This window comes from Bufo gargarizans, chromosome 1 (assembly GCF_014858855.1).
Source record: "Bufo gargarizans isolate SCDJY-AF-19 chromosome 1, ASM1485885v1, whole genome shotgun sequence".
In the NCBI taxonomy this organism is placed as follows: domain Eukaryota; kingdom Metazoa; phylum Chordata; class Amphibia; order Anura; family Bufonidae; genus Bufo; species Bufo gargarizans.
The window spans coordinates 729,334,930-729,354,570 of NC_058080.1; the positions used below are offsets into that span (position 1 = coordinate 729,334,930).

The window sequence follows — 19,641 nt, forward strand, 5'->3', positions numbered from 1 at the left end:
TTGCCTCTTTCCTTGTTCCCTAAGCTGAGGGTTTGGTGCAGTGTTTCAGCAGTCTCAGGTTCCTGTGCATGTACATTTCTACCTTTGAGATTTGCACATGTTATCAGCAGCTTAGGGAGAGTATCAGGGATTGCTAGGAGGTGACCTCTTTGTTCCCTAGGTTTGGGGCCTAGTCTATTGTTGTTTTGTTGTGGTTCCCTTCGGTTGTCTTTCCTTCCCAGTACTACCCGTGACAGGAGGCTCTGGTTTTCCAGCTTTTTTTAAACTCACCAAAATTCATACTCACCTGTTCTCACCTCTCCATTGCAGCTCCATGGTTCCTGGACTCTCTTCCCTGAACATCAAATTCCGAATGGATGAGATCATGGGCGTCGCTGCGGCAAATAAATGACTGGTCTCAGCAGTGATGTGTCACCAAGTGGCACATAACCCAGAAGTGATAAGCTGCTTGGGGACACGTTGCCACTGAGGCCAATTATTCGCTGCAGCAGCTCACGACCCCATGTGTGCAAAAATTGACAGACGGCGACCAGAAGTCCAGTGAGGAGGCCCTGAGAGCAAGAACGGAGTGGTGAGGAACAGGCGAGTACAGAAAATATGCCTGAAAATAAAATAAACCATCACTTGTAAAAACTCGAACAACCCCTTTAAGGTGCAATGCTTCTATGCGAGAATACAGGATCCAGTTGCGCCATTCTGACTAAATCAATGGCAGAGGTGCCCCAGAGCCCCAGAGACTTTCATTTGCACCATATTGGAGCTCCAAACATGTCAGAGGTTGTAGATCACCATAATACGATAGCATACAAGAGGCCGTAATCAGTTTTGTGGCTTTAGTTTCCCTTACTACTATCCGTGCAGGTATTTAAGCCTTAGATGAAGTTTATCACCCCCTTTGGACTGAATTCCCCCCAAAAAAAACAACTTTGGAAAGACCAGATCTCCCTACGTCAATGGGCAGCTACCAGCCCGACACTGCCTGTGGGCCGCAGACCCCATACATTTAACTCTTAATGGTTTCATACCCTTGAGTTCTAGAGCACATAAAACCGTAAAGAGATAAGTAGGTCAGGTCTACGGCCCGTGGACAGCGTACGGCCAATAACACCGGTGAGACCTTGCCTCCACAGATCTGGATTGTTTGGGAATGCAGTCCAAAGCAGGAGAGGGTAACCTCCAAGACTACACTACGTGCAGAATTATTAGGCAAATGAGTATTTTGACCACATCATCCTCTTTATGCATGTTGTCTTACTCCAAGCTGTATAGGCTCGAAAGCCTACTACCAATTAAGCATATTAGGTGATGTGCATCTCTGTAATGAGAAGGGGTGTGGTCTAATGACATCAACACCCTAAATCAGGTGTGCATAATTATTAGGCAACTTCCTTTCCTTTGGCAAAATGGGTCAAAAGAAGGACTTGACAGGCTCAGAAAAGTCAAAAATAGTGAGATATCTTGCAGAGGGATGCAGCACTCTTAAAATTGCAAAGCTTCTGAAGCGTGATCATCGAACAATCAAGCGTTTCATTCAAAATAGTCAACAGGGTCGCAAGAAGCGTGTGGAAAAACCAAGGCGCAAAATAACTGCCCATGAACTGAGAAAAGTCAAGCGTGCAGCTGCCAAGATGCCACTTGCCACCAGTTTGGCCATATTTCAGAGCTGCAACATCACTGGAGTGCCCAAAAGCACAAGGTGTGCAATACTCAGAGACATGGCCAAGGTAAGAAAGGCTGAAAGACGACCACCACTGAACAAGACACACAAGCTGAAACGTCAAGACTGGGCCAAGAAATATCTCAAGACTGATTTTTCTAAGGTTTTATGGACTGATGAAATGAGAGTGAGTCTTGATGGGCCAGATGGCTGGATTGGTAAAGGGCAGAGAGCTCCAGTCCGACTCAGACGCCAGCAAGGTGGAGGTGGAGTACTGGTTTGGGCTGGTATCATCAAAGATGAGCTTGTGGGGCCTTTTTGGGTTGAGGATGGAGTCAAGCTCAACTCCCAGTCCTACTGCCAGTTTCTGGAAGACACCTTCTTCAAGCAGTGGTACAGGAAGAAGTCTGCAAGGTAAGAAAAACATGATTTTCATGCAGGACAATGCTCCATCACACGCGTCCAAGTACTCCACAACGTGGCTGGCAAGAAAGGGTATAAAAGAAGAAAATCTAATGACATGGCCTCCTTGTTCACCTGATCTGAACCCTATTGAGAACCTGTGGTCCATCATCAAATGTGAGATTTACAAGGAGGGAAAACAGTACACCTCTCTGAACAGTGTCTGGGAGGCTGTGGTTGCTGCTGCACGCAATGTTGATGGTGAACAGATCAAAACACTGACAGAATCCATGGATGGCAGGCTTTTGAGTGTCCTTGCAAAGAAAGGTGGCTATATTGGTCACTGATTTGTTTTTGTTTTGTTTTTGAATGTCAGAAATGTATATTTGTGAATGTTGAGATGTTATATTGGTTTCACTGGTAAAAATAAATAATTGAAATGGGTATATATTTGTTTTTTGTTAAGTTGCCTAATAATTATGTACAGTAATAGTCACCTGCACACACAGATATCCCCCTAAAATAGCTAAAACTAAAAACAAACTAAAAACTACTTCCAAAAATATTCAGCTTTGATATTAATGAGTTTTTTGGGTTCATTGAGAACATGGTTGTTGTTCAATAATAAAATTAATCCTCAAAAATACAACTTGCCTAATAATTCTGCACTCCCTGTAGTTTCAAACCTCCGGCATTGTGAGCCGCCAGCCAGTTACAGCAGAGAATGCCGGGAAATGACCGGATACAAACCGTAGCGTGCAGCGGTTTATGTCCAGCCGATTCTCTGCATATTTGCCAGATCTCCACCGGACCCCATTTTAGTTAATGGAGCCAGACGGCATTCCAGTTGCAGATCCGGAGAATTCCAGCAGGCTGTTCATTTTTCCAGCACATTGTACACTGCTCGTCTCCAGGGGTTACGACCACCCTGTAATCCAGCAGCGGTGGTCGTGTTTGCACACTATAGGCAAGAGCGCAACCCTCTCTGTTGGCCGGGAAGCGCGAATAAGCATGGATCCAGAGAAGCTCCAGCTCCGGCAACGATGGCCGTAACCCCTGGAAACGAGAAGTATATAACGTTATGGAAAAATGAATCCAGCCAGCAAAGGAAGCAGTATGGACAATCACAATACATTAGTAAGTGCCTTGTATTAACCTTTTCTACATGGTAAATGCCATTCGCTGAAGTGAGACAACCCCTTTAAGCGATAGCTGCAAAAATAAACTAGTGGCCGCACCGCTCATTCCAACACACACAACTAATTACTAATCAATGAGAAATGGAGGAATTTGGCATTTTTCTTGAGCAAAACCACAAACTGTTGTGTCTGAAGTTAATTATAAATCCTTACTCTACAAAGAGAAAAAAAGACATTGCTGTCATGTGCCCAATTTACAGAGAATTAGGCTAAGTGCTCAAGGCACAAGGTCGTGTTCCAGATCCGCTCACTGGGGGTCATTTTTTTACAGTCTTTTTTGTACATTTTACACTAGCGTTGCTGCACGGGGTGTGCACTTAGTCAAAAATTAGGTGCATCTTTGGTAGTCCGTGCTCCTGACGGAAAATGTACGCCAGCCTCTGGCATCAAATTAATAAATTTGCCGGGCCGGCACCCGCTACGCCTCCCAAACTCCCTCAACACTCCTTTTTGTCCAACACAATGTAGAAACGCCAAATATTGTCGAAAGGGCGTTTAAAAAGCTGCAAAAAAGGGGTTATGCACCAAAAAGAGGCATAAAACTGTTTGTAAATGACCCCCATAGTCTACTATTAGTAGGATCTTTACCTACCTCCTTCCTTGCATGTAGAAGAAGCCTTGTTTGTCTGATGCCTCATGCACACGATCGTATATATTTTGCTGTCCGCAAAAAAACTGATCCGCAAAAAAAAAAAACGGATGACGTCCGTGTGCATTCCGTATTTTGCGGAACAGAACAGCTGGCCCCTAATAGAACAGTACTATCCTTGCCCGTAATGCGGACAATAATAGGACGTGTTCTATTTTTTTGCGGAACGCAAATACGGACATATGGAAACGGAATGCACATATGTGGATCCATTGAAATGAATGGTTCCATATACGGTCCGCGAAAAAAAACGTAACGGACACGGAAAGAAAATACGTTCGTGTGCATGAAGCCTGATGCACAGGTACAAACCTCTATACCTCCTGTATTCACCTAGGTGCGGTTATGTCCCAGCACAGGACTGCGGCATAACGGGATCAGACGGCAACGAACCCAAACACACCGCAGCCGCTCACACAGTACAGAAGTGCCCAGCACAGAATGAGTTACTCTACAGGACAAACTAATGGATATGATTCACCTCTTATGTATGGATGCAATATTTCCAATGGCTTTCCACCCACAAACCGTCACTCTCCCAGTTGTGCATATCCCCAGCTGTTCTTTGATATTTCAGTACATACAGGAGAATTGTGCATTATGCTTGTTGCAGGCTACCCCCACCGGGAATTACTGAACACATTACCGTGACCACAGCTTCCAGACAAACAGTGCATTTTTTGCTTAAACTAAAGCTTTCAGGCAAATTTTGCAATGCAGCAGAAGCTTAACAGCGCAATCTACATCTGTAGGTAAAAGTCCTAAATGTCCCCGAGCCATAGAATAATTTACTAAAAGCTGGAGGACCCTGCATCTGTAGTGCATTTATACCGTGTATCTGATAATAGGGACTTCTAAATGTCATGGAGAAGGTAAAATAACCTAAACCTGCACAGTAAAGTGGTCCCAGCCTTGGGAATGAGAAGCCAAATCTTGGCTTATACAATCTACCCAGATTGGGGCTCTGTAGACCTAACCTAATGGGGTTCGCCTATCACAGCCATTCCTCATAAGGCAGCAGAGTCACATTCATAGGGTTTCCTCCCATAAAAGCAAGTTCTGGGGAGCCAGGACCATAGGTGGGTTATGAAAACCTACAGTTCTCTCCCTTCTATCAAGCTATGTTCAGACTACAATGGTCCCCAACACATACAGTGAACATTTCTATAGGATGTCATTGACCCAACCAGCCAGAGGGGGAAATTCCCAGTGGGCCGATGCCCAGGGGGAAGCCTAAGCGCTCCTCATGGCCACAAGCCAAATAGGTAATGATCGGATGCTCTTAGAGCTGCGAGCATCAAGTACCTATGAACCTAGCTGGCAGCTGCAGGTGCCCTCTTGGCTCCTGAATTTAACTGTATTGCCACCCTGAGGCAACTGGAGTAGGAGGGCATCGTTTTGGGGGAGGGGGGGTATTTTGTGCTGCTGGGGCATTATTTTGTGGTGAACTGTGGTATTTGGTTCTGCTGGGGCAGTATATTGTGCTGCACTGTTATCTGGCTCTGCGGGGGTGGGGTATTTTGTGCCACAAAATTGTATTGCAGGCTCCACCTACTTGTGTTAGCCCCACCTACTTTTTTGGTTCTGCCTTCTATTAATTTGGGCCCGCCTACAACATGGGGCCACTTAGTTTTTTTTTCCAGGACCACGTTAAGTTTCCACTCCGCCCATGCAACCTGCTGTAAAAGGGTCCTTTTGACATATGTCTAGGAAGGTATGTGCTGGCATCACTTTATGTTTAACTGTATTCAATAGTGTAGACAACAACGTTATTTAATATGTACCTAAACTTTTAACTAAACTTTATTAAGTTCTATTCTAAATGTGCTAAAAAGAATTTTGGGAATACACTATTTTTGGAATACACTGTAATAATAGCTAATAGCCTGCGTACCACACCAGTACAGGCTATTAACAGAGCAGAGAGAAAGCAGTGCAGAAGCTCATATATGACATCGCTCTCCTGCTTGTGCCCGCTCTGCTAAAGCCCGTCATAGCCCATGTATGGCTACTTTCACACTTGCGTTGTTAATTCCGGTATTGAGATCCGGCAGATGACCTCAATACCAGAATTAAACGGATCCATTTTGGATTTTGCACATCAGGACGCATCCGTTCCGTTGCGGTTGTGTGAAATCAAAACAGAAAAAAACGGATACAGCACTCAGTGCAGACACTGGGGAAGCCGTACTCCAGTACACAGCACTGTATGGGAGTACGGATTCTAAAGTGCAATAGGTACCTGAACTTTAGGCATAGAAGTAAAAATAATAATTAGGCCTCATGCACACGAACGTATTTTCTTTCCATGTCCGTTCCGTTTTTTTTGTGGACCGTATGCGGAACCATTCATTTCAATGGGTCCACACAAAAAAACTGAAGTTACTCTGTACTGCATTCCATTTCCACATTTCCGTTACACAAAAAAATAGAACACGTCCTATTATTGTCCGCATTATGGACAAGGATAGTACTGTTCTCTAAGGGGCCTGCTGTTCCGTTCCGCAAAATACGTAATGCACACAGACGTCATCCGTATTTTTTGTGGACCGCAAAATACATACAGTCATGTGCATGAGGCCTTAAAGTGTATTACAATTATTTTTTTTAGCACATTTAGAATAGGATTCAGTAAAGTTTTGTTCAAATTTTTGGTCCACTTTAATACAGAGGCATCCCAAAAACTATATTACAGAGTCGACTTGACTTTAAAAGGGAGTCAATGGGTGACGTATGCCATTGTGTGTTGTACAGCGGCATACATCAGATGTATACATATTTCACAACATATACCTCCAAAATACACTGCAAACAGTCTGAATAGAGCCCAGGGGCCCAGCTGTGATCTGTGCCTACAGCTTAGCTACAGCGCTTACAGGGAGTCTGAGGTAGTCTAAGCCACACCCCATGTCTCATGATTGGTTCAGGCTGCTGCCCGATACCAGGTGAAGCTGAAAGCAAAAAAAATGGCGCTACCTGGCACCTACTCAATTCAATGCCTCCAGAATGAGTAGTCGCTCAACGCTAATGAAGGGCACCCAAGGAAGGAAACCAAGATGACAATTCTCATGGACAACCTTTTTTTCTGAAGCAGAAGTACAAAACGCGATTTTGTCTTTCATGAAATATGTTTCGGGTCTCACTTGTTCAGATGGACAAACTACCAAAATAACCCGGTAACAGATAAAAAGAAGGGGGAAAAAAAGGAACTACCTAGGCCAGTTTGCCCCTAGGAAAGGCTGCCACGCTTCGATGTGGGAGGTAAACCCACAAAGAACGTAGGAGGGAAAGGGGTAAGGGGAAAAGGCCTGGAAACTAGGGAAAGGAGCAGGTCACCTCCTAGAGAAACCCTAATCAAAGTCTTGACTGACTGCAAGTATGAACTGACCCCAGAGGTAGGTGAGTTCATACACAGGAACCTAAAGTCCCAACTCACCCTGTAGGACCCTGGTACTAATGTCAGGACAAGAGACAACCTGTTCCTCCAAACGGTAGGACGAACACAACACAAGAAAACCCCAACAATAAACAAGGGAAGGAGACATTTAAACTTTAAATGGTAATGGAAGCACAGGAACTCCCCCAAGACCTAAACACCAGCAATCCACAACAAGACTGAAGCTATAAACCGCACAGCATGGTGGGAGAAGCCACAATAAATAGGGAAGGTGAAATGACCACATAAGCTACACCTGAGGCAAGGGGTGTGGCAATTACCAGAAACAACACAGACACCAATTGATCCACAAGGAAACCTGTCAGATCATACCACGTGTTGCCAGTCTCACTGATCTCCTGGCACCTGTCATAGGAACGTCCGTGACAATGGACCATTACCAGGTCACATCAGTGTTACTGCCCTATTAATAAAACTATACGGCTCCATGATGATAATGGGCCACCAATACTATATAGTTCTAGTGGATACAGAAGAGACAATAGCCGACATCCAGCCCCTGGAAATTATTTGCTAGTGAGTCAGGGAGGGTACTGCTCTCATCCAGGGGCTTAGCACAGACCCGAACAACCCCCCAGTGCCAGCTCAGATTCCAAAACGACCTGGTGGAGTTGCCGGATGTTTCCTGATCAGCAAGATTGCCTCCAGATTCTACTTTTACTTTAATTCACTGTTTTAACAATTCAAGGAGGTTTCTGGGCCACAGCTTGATACTACATGATCACGTCCTAGAGAAGGGCCCCGGGGCAACTGCTATCACCGCATCCCCCTAAAACTGCTCTCTGTATCATGTTCACACAATGGATTTAACTCTGACTGTCCCTCCGATTTCTTCCGCAGTTTGCATTGCCATGAATCCATTCGGTGCAGCTGATTCTTACATTTTCCAACCAAGCGAGCTAGCTTGGGGGACGCATGGAAGGACATTTACTAAGCTCTTTACGGCGTAAAAATGTCACACATTATGGCGCACACCTTATGTGCGGCAATAATTTGCTAATTTTTTAGGCTTCTGACATTTTTCTGAAGCAGGGCTAAGCCTTAGAGGGATTTACTATAACTTACACAGTCTCTCGTTGGCATAGACTTCCATTTCTGGCAGGCCAAAGATTTGCCTTATTTATTAAGAGGCATCTGTCTCTTAATAAATTTGGCGCATCTAAAGCCAACGCAGGGAGATCAAGACTGGCGCATGGGTACATTGCGGTCTGTTTTTCCACAAATTTGTCATATCTTTATTAGTGGTTATTGAGGCTTGTGATAACCCCATTTACATACAGGGGATGAGGACTGTGTGATGCTGATTTTGTTGCATAGAATATGTACCAAATTTTGCCTGCAAGTTCCATCACGTGAGCATAATATGGGCTGGATTCACACATGACACGTAGAGGGAAAAAAAACTGCAGTGGAAATTTACAGAGAAAAAAAAAAATATCAATCTGTAACACGTTTATTTCACAGGATTGGAGAAGGAGAGAACTGAACCGTTCGTATCTATCTTTAGGGATAATTCACACTGTCACAAAAAACAGCAGGTATCCAAACTAATAGTACTGGCTAAGGGCTCATGTACACGGACCGCAAAACACGGATACCAGTCGTGTGCATTCCGTGTTTTACAGAACAGCTGACCCATAATACAACAGTCCTATCCTTGTCCGTAATGTGAACAAAAATAGTAGGAAATTTTCAATTTTTTTGCAGAATGGACATGAGGACACACGGACACGGAACGAACACAGAGTTATTTCAGTTTTTTTTTTTTACGGCCACATTGAAGTGAATGGTTCCGCATACAGGACGCAAAAAAAAAAAACACCCACGCGGACAAAAAATACATTTGTGTGCTCGAGCCCTAAGAGTTATCACACAGTAACAAACCCTCAGCTCTGTGAGCTTTCAATCTTTGAATGTAAACCAAGATGTTCCCATTCACTGACAGATGTTCCCATTCATAGAAACGTAGAATGTGTCGGCAGATAAGAACCATTTGGCCCATCTAGTCTGCCCAATATACTGAGCGTATATTCATACGTCCACCTCCCCCCACCTGCGGAGGAGATGATAAACCCTCCCACACTTTGTGTACATAGACGTCCGACTAAACAAAAACAGGAGCGTTCCTGTGGATGTTCAGTTTATTAGATCCTGTCGCCCCATCAGTTCAAAGACGTGAGCTCATCCAGGCTTCAGGCTGAAGGGGGGGGGGTAGACATTATGGCCTCCATACATACCGGCGGCATCCCACCCCCACAGGTATCTAGGTCCCTCTGATGAACACAAGATCACAGTACATGGGGTCACAGGTCATGCACAGATGTCTACTAAAAGACTTGAAGTTGGACATAACACGGGGATCCTGACAAAGGTATGAGGTCCGCAGACTACATGAGGACTGGACTAAGTACCGGCCATAAGGCTGCTCTATGGATGGGACAGGTCCAGAGCTCTCCATCCAACGCTTCTAAAATCTAAAACCTCACCAGTAAAGATGTAGAGACGTCCTCTTCAGTCCGAGCCATAAAATGTATTTAGAAAAGCCTCCGAACAGTAGAACAAAGTAAAAAAAAAAAAAAGAAAGAAAAAAAAGTCATATTCATCTCACCGATCCCCCTCTTGCCAGGACCCGTTCCAGCCAATCTCTACTTCCTGGTGACTCTCGACACGCAGGAAACGCCTGCTCAGCCAATCACTATCAGAGGAGGGTGACCACTGCACCAATGATCTGCTGAGTGGGTAAAAGGCACCAGGAACTAGAGACCGGCAAGGACTGGGAGCATATGAAAGGGAGAGGTGGGGGATCTGTGAGAGGAGTATAAAGCCCCTTTCACATGGGCGAGATTTCCGCGGGGGTGCGATGCGTGAGGTGAATGCATTGCACCCGCACTGAATCCGGACCCATTCATTTCTATGGGGCTGTGCACATGAGCGGTGATTTTCACGCATCACTTGTGTGTTGCTTGAAAATCGCAGCATGCTCCTCTTTGTGCATTTTTCACATAACGCAGGCCCCATAGAAGTGAATGGGGTTGCGTGAAAATCGCAAGCAAGTGCAGATGCGGTGCGATTTTCACGCACGGTTGCTAGGTGACTATTGGGATGGGGACCCGATCATTATTATTTTCCCTTATAACATTGTTATAAGGGAAAATAATAGCATTCTGAATACAGAATGCATAGTACAATAGGGCTGGAGGGGTAAAAAAAATAAAAAAAATTTTTTTTTACTCACCTTAATCCACTTGTTCGCGCAGCCGGCATTTCTTCTGTCTTCTTTTGTGAGGAATAGGACCTTTGATGATGTCACTACGTTCATCACATGGTCCGTCACATGATTCATCACCATGGTAAAAAAAGATCATGTGATGGACCATGTGATGAGCGTAGTGACATCATCAAAGGTCCTATTCCTCACAAAAGAAGACAGAAGAGATGCCGGCTGCGCGAACAAGTGGATTAAGGTGAGTTAAATTATTTTTATTTATTTTTTTAACCCCTCCAGCCCTTTTGTACTATGCATTCTGTATTTAGAATGCTATTATTTTCCCTTATAACCATGTTATAAGGGAAAATAATACAATCTACACAACCTTGAACCCAAACCTGAACTTCTGTGAAGAAGTTCGGGTCTGGGTACCACATTCAGTTTTTTATAACGCGCGTGCAAAACGCATTGCACAAAACTGAACAACGGAACGCAATCGCAGTCAAAACTGACTGCAATTGCGTACCTACTCACGCGGGTTTGCCGCAATGCACTGGGATGCATCCGGACACGCTCGTCTGCAAGGGGCCTAACTTTTAATGCTGTTTGAAGGCTTTTCTGAATAAATTTTAGCACCTAGATAACCCCTTTAAAAATTCTAGAAGTGGTGACGGTGGACATGCAGGTCCTGACACTCCAATTAAATCTAGGGCTACAATGGTCGCGGCCAGGATTGCAGTGGGAGTCGCATGCGTGCCGCGACTGTGACCTCTGAACTGCAAAAAATCCAGGGGTGTTAGTTGCAGTACACATGCAACTCGCGCTGCGACCCCATTTATATCTGTGGGGTGACCTCTACACTGTGATGCCCCTGCCATCAAGGCCGCGACAAGTGTTGCCGTGTAGCCCTACCCTATCCGTTTTAATGAAGGGGCCGCTGATCACCTTGCAACTTCAGCTCCTGCTTTCCCCGCTCTATGGCTTTCTGGCCAATGGCCACAAAGCGTGGTTCCTCGGCCCCAATGTAAAATCACAGGGCTTCTTCCCATCTACCAAGTGCTATTCGGAATAGTGGCGAGTTCCTTTGGGCCCCTCAGGCACCAGGTATTTCAACTGGGTTGGTCCGTTACCTCTGCACCCCCTATAGATCTGCCTGTCAGCCACATGGTGCTGTTTCACATTGAAGAGACACAGCAATGTATGGAGGCATTTTTTTTGTGAGCAATGCACCATGGGGGAAAATGTATGCAAATGATCCCATAACGGGCAAGCAAGAGACACCGTTTGTAAACAGGGCTGTTTCAGGGTTCTTGTCCCTCATCAGTAGCAGGCATAGAACTAGCTGGCTAGATGAGATACCTTAGACCAGGGATGCCCAACCTGTGGCGCTCCTGCTGTTGTAAAACTACAACTCCCATAATGCCCTGCTGTAGACCGACAGCTGTAGTCTGTCCAGGCATGCTGGGAGTTGTAGCTCTGCAGCAGCTGGAGGGCCGCAGGTTGGGCATCGCTGCCTTAGACGAAGCTCTCATTATGAGACATAGCAGTGTACACAGACGATGCTCTGTACTGATGAGGGGCAAAAAAACAGAAACAGCGCTGTATACAGACGGGTGTCGCTGTTAAAAGCCAATCTGTGTCCTTTTTTCAGTCTCCGTATCCGACTGTGCCTCGTCAGTCAGAAACAGTGCCCCCCGAGCTGGATTCAATACATCATCCTGTGCACTGCTCTACACTAATGAGGGGCGAAAACCCTGAAACAGTGCTTTGACAAGCTTTAGGCCTCATGCACATGACCATATTTTCGGTCCACATCTGATCTGCATTTATTGCGGATCGGCTGCAGACCCTTTAATTCCCATGGGGCTGCAAAAGATGTAGACAGCACAACAGGTGCTGTCCACATCCATATGTCCGTCCTGCAGCCCAGCTAAGGCTACTTTCACACTAGCATTTTTGCTGGATCCGGCAGGGTTCACCAAAAACGATTCCGTTACTGATAATACAACCATCTGCATCCGTTATGAACGGATCCGGTTGTATTAACTTTAACATTGCCAAGACGGATTCGTCATGAACTCCATTGAAAGTCAATCGGGGACGGATCCTTTTTCTACTGTGTCAGAGAAAACGGATCCGTCCTATTGACTTGCATTGTGGGTCATGCCAGATCCATCTTACTCCGCATCCCAGGACAGAAACCAAAATACAACATGTTGCGGTTTGCTCTCCGGTATGGGAACGCAACTAAACGGAACGGAATGCATTTTGGAGGATTCTGTTCTGTTCAGTTTTGTCCCCGTTGACAATGAATGGGGACAAAACTGAAGCGTTTTTTTTTCCGGTATTGAGCCCCTATGACGGATCTCAATACCGGAAAACTTAAACGCTAGTGTGAAAGCACCCTCAGGATAAGGATAGGGCATTTCTACAGGAGTTAAAAATAAAATAAAATGGAGGCACACACTTGGACGATTTGCCGACCAAAAAACACAGCGGCAGTGTGAATGGGGCCTTATAAACAGGCACAGCTCTAGTTATGGACAGTTGACAGCATATAAAGAGTTAATGGTTTCCAAACCTTATTACTGTTACTGTTCCTCGAAAGTCTCTTCGTGGGGGTTGAAGTGTAAAATGCTAAAAGTAATAAATTCACAAACCGCAAGACAATGTAGGAAAACATTACCAGGGCTAAATCCAATGACGACAATGACTCTTTCACTGCCAGACCCTAAAAAAATCAGCTCTTTAAAAAGAACCTTTCTCCCCTAATTGTCCTTCTGTCGATTGATAAAAATCCTATTTGCCTAGAACATATTTATCTGTCACTGAAAATGGTAGGTTAAACCCAATGACTGTCACCCAGCTTTCCCACAAGTAACCAGCTATATTGTGATAGGGAAACGAGGATAGAAAGTAGATTTGCCATGGCTGTCATTCAGCTTTCCCAGAAGCAGATGTGTTAAGGCAATGGGTGTAGGTTTTAGGCTAATCCTAAGTGCATTATCCTGGCAGTCCACTGCTATTCTCCCTCTAAACCCCCTACACAGGGATCTGGACTTCGCTGCAGGGGAACCACCAGGCCGCCACCTCCTGGAGTAGTCTCTGTGTGATTGACAGCTGACCATGGGGGTAGGAAACACTGAAGCAGGGCACCAAGGAAACAAGCAGAGGCCAGGGTCCAGGCACACTACATGAAATACACTGATAGATCCGCAGGCAATGTAGGATCAATACAGGTAAGAGGCACAGGTCAGGTAGCGAAGAGTAAAATACAGGTAAACGGGCAGAGGTCGGTACACTGTCAAGGTGCCTGAAATACGCCAAGGTTGAAAACCATTGGCTGGTGAAGATAAAGGGGTGTGCGCTGGCTCTTTAAGAGCCGGAGGCAGCGCCCAAGGGGTACAGGAAAGGAGGCCTTGTCAGCAAGCAGGAGGGAACATCCCATATGAAAACTGCTGGAGACGAGTCAGAACAGCGGCAGCTCACAGTCACCAATGTGACCAGATGTCATAAAAAGGTGGAAAGAATTTTTAGTAACTACATAGAAGATAATGACTTAAAAACTTGTTTATTTTTGCACCCTGCAATTTAGCATTTTAGATTTTTACTCCCTGCATCCGTGGAGCCGTAACTTTTTTATTTTTCCATTCACATAGCTGTATAAGGGTCCATTCACACGTCCGTGTGTGTTTTGCGGATCCACAGCTCTGTGGATCCGCAAAACAGGGACATCGGCGATGTGCGTTCCGCATTTTGCGGACCGCACATCGCCGGCACTTAATAGAAAATGCCTATTCTTGTCCGGACAAGAATAGAACATGTTCTATAATTTTTTCGGGATCGGAATTGCAGACCCGGAAGTGCGGAACGAAATTGCGGACGTGTGAATGGACCCTTAAGGGTTGTTTTTTGCGGGACAAGTTGTACTTTTGAATGGCAACATCATTTATTTTTAATATGGAGAAATTTGTTTGAAAGTGAAAAACTTTTTTCTTTCTTTTTTAAGACTTTAAATCCTCCTAGAGGCCATCTGATCTCGTGTCCCATAGACTGCGATGAATTACCATGGAGCCCTGCCACAGTAACCCAACGGCTTACTCGATCTTGGCGCAGGAGAGCCGTTTGGGCCCACTCCCGAGGTTTTACCATTCAGATGCTGCAATCAAAATTGACTGCGGCATCTGAGGGGTTAAATGTCTCTGATCGGCATTATCGCCGATAACAGACATTGACTGAGCAGCTGGCGGTTAAGGTGCCCGCTCAGTTTCTGAGCGGGCACCATGTTTAAAGACCAAACCTTTGCCCTAGAAGGGAATGTCCACCTTTTAAAGGATAGGTCATTAGTATCTGATCGGTGGGGGCCCGACACCCGGGACCACTGCCTATCAGCTGTTTGAGAAGGCAGTAGCGCCACGGCCTTCTCTCTGCTCACAAAGCACAGCGCCGTACATTGTATAGTGGCTGTGCCTGGTATCGCAGCTCAGCCCCATTCAATTCAATGTCCACAACACTTCGGAGAGAAAGAAACCGCAGAAATGCTATATATAAACCACGCCCACACACACTGGTCACGCCCCCATAATTCCCCAAGTGCTTCTATCAATGGAGCCACTAGAGGGGCCACATACCATTACAAGTATGAATTAGGCCTCGGCTTCACGTCAAACTGCGCCGACAATTTTGCCGCGAATTGCGCACTTTTCAAGTAGATTGTGACGTATTAAATCTACAAATCGTATGCATTACCGAAGTGTGGAAAGGCACCTGCCTGTAAAAGCGCACCCCCATAGCAGATGATAGCATCAGTTCTATAATTGGTGGTGGCCCTCAGAGAGAGCTGCTGTGGGGCCCCATCCTCTTTTACCTCAGCGGTCTTCCATACAGCACAATATGACATCGTTCCAAGCAAAATATACGACAGAAGAGGAGCCGAACACTCACAGGATGAAGGCCTCATGTCTGCCAACAGCAACCAATCAGATCACTGCTTTCATTTTCCCACAGAGCTGTAACCTCACTGGTCGCTATTGGCAACTGCTCCACAACCAAAATTTTTCTTAACAACTTACCCCAAAATCAGGGACAGCCAACATTTTGGAAATCCATAATAAATGATAACGATTATAAGTAATCCATGTCTATAGCTCAATATACTGACGACACCTCATTACCACCATTTAGGGCTCGTTCACACGAACGTGTGAAGCCTGTGCCCGTGCTGTGGACCGCAAATTGCGGTCCGCAATGCACGGGCACCTTCCGTGGGGCAGGCGCATGGGGATCGCAGACCCATTCCCTTGATCCCTCCGTTCCGCAAAAAGTTGGAACATGTTCTATCTTTTTGCGGTGCGGAGGCACGGAACGGAACCCCAGAAAGCACTCCGTCGTGCTTCCGTAGTGTTCTGTTCCGTGCTTCCGTTCCGCATCTCCAGATTTTCCGGCCCATTGCAATGAATGGGTCCGTATCCGTGATGCGGAATGAAAACGGAACGGTGCCCGTGTATTGCGGATCTGCTAATGCGGTCCGCAATACGGGAGCGGGACACCAACGGTCGTGTGAATGAGCCCTTACTGTGATGAAATTATGATAATTACCACCAAAATAATCCAGTCAAGTACCACCAGCCTCAAAAAAAACATCACGGAGACAGGAAAAAAGTTGCCTATTTTTACGGACTGTCCAGAGATGTCTGGGTCCAACATGTTCACATGAATGTGTTTTCATACAGCACATATAGCAGCAGCAGGAGCGCCCCCACATATAGAGCCTGCAGGAGCGCCCCCACATATAGCGGAAGTAAGAGCACCCCCACATATAGGGCCTGCAGGAGCGCCCCCCCCCCCACATATAGCGGAAGTAAGAGCGCCCCCCCCCCCACATATAGCAGAAGTAAGAGCGCCCCCCCCCCCCCCCACATATAGCGGAAGTAAGAGCGCCTCCACATATAGGGCCTGCAGGAGCGCCCCCACATATAGGGCCTGCAGGAGCGCCCTCACATATAGGGCCTGCAGGAGCGCCCTCACATATAGGGCCTGCAGGAGCGCCCTCACATATAGGGCCTGCAGGAGCGCCCTCACATATAGGGCCTGCAGGAGCGCCCTCACATATAGGGCCTGCAGGAGCGCCCTCACATATAGCGGAAGTAAGAGCACCCCCACATATAGGGGCTGCAGGAGCGCCCCCACATATAGGGCCTGCAGGAGCGCCCCCACATATAGCGGAAGTAAGAGCACCCCCACATATGGGGGCTGCAGGAGCGCCCCCACATATAGGGCCTGCAGGAGCGCCCCCCCCCCCCCCACATATAGCAGAAGTAAGAGCACCCGCCCCCACATATAGCAGACGTAAGAGCGCCCCCCCCACATATAGCAGACGTAAGAGCGCCCCCCCCACATATAGCAGAAGTAAGAGCGCCCCCCCCACATATAGCAGAAGTAAGAGCGCCCCCCCCACATATAGCAGAAGTAAGAGCGCCCCCCCCCACATATAGCAGAAGTAAGAGCGCCCCCCCCCACACATAGCAGAAGTAAGAGCGCCCCCCCCCACACATAGCAGAAGTAAGAGCGCCCCCCCCCCCCACACATATAGGGCCTGCAGGAGCGCCCCCACATATAGGGCCTGCAGGAGCGCCCCCACATATAGGGCCTGCAGGAGCGCCCCCACATATAGGGCCTGCAGGAGCGCCCCCACATATAGGGCCTGCAGGAGCGCCCCCACATATAGGGCCTGCAGGAACGCCCTCACATATAGGGCCTGCAGGAGCACCCCCACATATAGGGCCTGCGGGAGCGCCCCCCCACCACATATAGCAGAAGTAAGAGCGCCCGCCCCCACATATAGCAGAAGTAAGAGTGCCCCTATATATAGGGCCTGCAGGAGCGCCCCAACATATAGGGCCTGCAGGAGCACCCCCACATATAGCGGAAGTAAGAGCACCCCCACATATATTGGTCACAGGAGCGCCCCCATATAGTGGTAGCAGGGGCGTCCACTCATATCTGCACAAAAGCGCCCTCATATATATAAATGGCAAAAGAAACATCCCCTCATATCAGTACAGGAGCGCAATTATGCGCCAGCAGCAGCACCCCCTCCATATAACAGCAGCAGGAGCACCCCCACGTATAGCACAAGCAGGAGCGCCCCCCAGGACACGTGTGTTGGACCCCCGCTGATCTGATATAGATGACTTATCCTGAGGATAGGTCATCAATATTAAAAAAGTGGACAACCCCTTTAACATTAGCAGCGGATTACGGTACACAAAATACGTGTCATATACGGACAGCAAATATACATGTGAAAGAGGCCAATGGGTGGATTCACACACAGGGTTTTTATTTAGGTTTTTTCAGCACTTTTATGCTTTGGCAATTTTTTTTAGTAAAAAAAAAATTTCACTTTTTTTTTATTTAGAAAAACGCCTGCTCCAGATTTTAGTTGAACGTCTATGGGAACTATGAGATGTAGGATATACAAGCCTTTTTTCTTCTAAAAACAGCACTGCCCCTGTCCACAGGTTGTAGGCGGTATTGCAGCTGCGCCTCATTGACTCCAATGGAGACGAGCTGTAATAACAGACACATAGACAGGGGTGCTGCTGTTTTTGGAAGAAAGTAGCCATGCTTTTCTAATCCTGGACAACCCCTCACCTCTCTCTCTGCTCAGCAAACTTTACCGCACTCGCACAGGTTGTGGTAATGTCCTGTCTGAATGGTGTCACAAGCCACAATCCCTAGGACTGCATCAGGAAACTGCTCACAATGCAATTCGCTAAATCTTCCCTTTATCTCTGCTGCAAGTAACATGACACATTCAGCTCTGCTACATCAGTTGAAACACATCTTTATAACCAGTTACAAGTCACATGAGGTGAACTTGAGCTGCAGCTGCTGCAGAACCTCTTGGCAGGGCATGCAGTCTGGTGAAACAGACTTTTCCATGAATAAAAAAAAAAAAAACACCTCTGCATGAATTTTCCGCTGGCAGCAAACACTAATAGGATTACCAGAGCTGCCGGATCCCCACATGCCCGGAGCCCACAGTCAGCAGGAGAGCGCCCCTCACCCACACACTGCCCCCCGGGGCGGCTTACCTGCAGGAGTGGCCCCCGGAGCACTTGGTTCCCGGGCTCTGCGGCTCCTGTCCCGGGCACATCCAGCATGAGTCAGGGAGGAGAGCATGGAGCAAGCCCAGCCCTGGACCCAGTGTATACACATCAGGCTGGGCGGTCTACAGCTCTGCCCCCCACCCCCTGACTGGGAGGAGACCTCCTGTCCCATGCAGCACTGCTGCCATCACCTACAGAGTCCTCACCAGTCCTACCCTGCACCCAGCCTGGCACAAGTCCCCCCTGGGCATATCATACACCGCTGCTCCTGTAATACCCTGCATCCAGCATGGCACAAGTCACCCCTGGGCATATCATACACCGCTGCTCCTGTAATACCCTGCACCCAGCCTGGCACAAGTCCCCCCTGGGCATATCATACACCGCTACTCCTGTAATACTCTGCACCCAGCCTGGCACAAGTCACCCCTGGGCATATCATACACCGCTGCTCCTGTGAAACCCTGCACCCAGCCTGGCACAAGTCACCCCTGGGCATATCATACACCGCTGCTCCTGTAATACCCTGCACCCAGCCTGGCACAAGTCACCCCTGGGCATATCATACACCGCTGCTCCTGTAAGACCCTGCACCCAGCATGGCACAAGTCACCCCTGGCCTGGGCATATCATACACCGCTGCTCCAGTCATACCCTGCACCCAGCCTGGCACAAGTCCCCCCTGGGCATATCATACACCGCTGCTCCTGTAATACCCTGCACCCAGCCTGGCACAAGTCACCCCTGGGCATATCATACACCGCTGCTTCTGTAATACCCTGCACCCAGCCTGGCACAAGTCCCCCCTGGGCTTATCATACACCACTGCTCCTGTAATACCCTGCACCCAGCATGGCACAAGTCTACCCTGGGCATATCATACACCGCTGCTCCTGTAATACCCTGAACCCAGCCTGGCACAAGTCCCCCCCCCTGGGCATATCATACACCGCTG

General features: G+C 47.3%; 1 protein-coding gene across 1 annotated transcript in view; it reads right to left on the minus strand.

The window, feature by feature from the left end:
* Positions 1-18,790, minus strand: part of PDZD2 (PDZ domain containing 2) — a 287,308-nt gene extending 268,518 nt beyond the window's left edge. Inside the window, exon 1 of the mRNA XM_044276397.1 lies at positions 18,672-18,790. The gene's annotated coding sequence lies outside the window, so the exon portion shown is untranslated. The remainder of the gene's footprint in view (positions 1-18,671) is intronic.
* Positions 18,791-19,641: the final 851 nt, after the last annotated feature.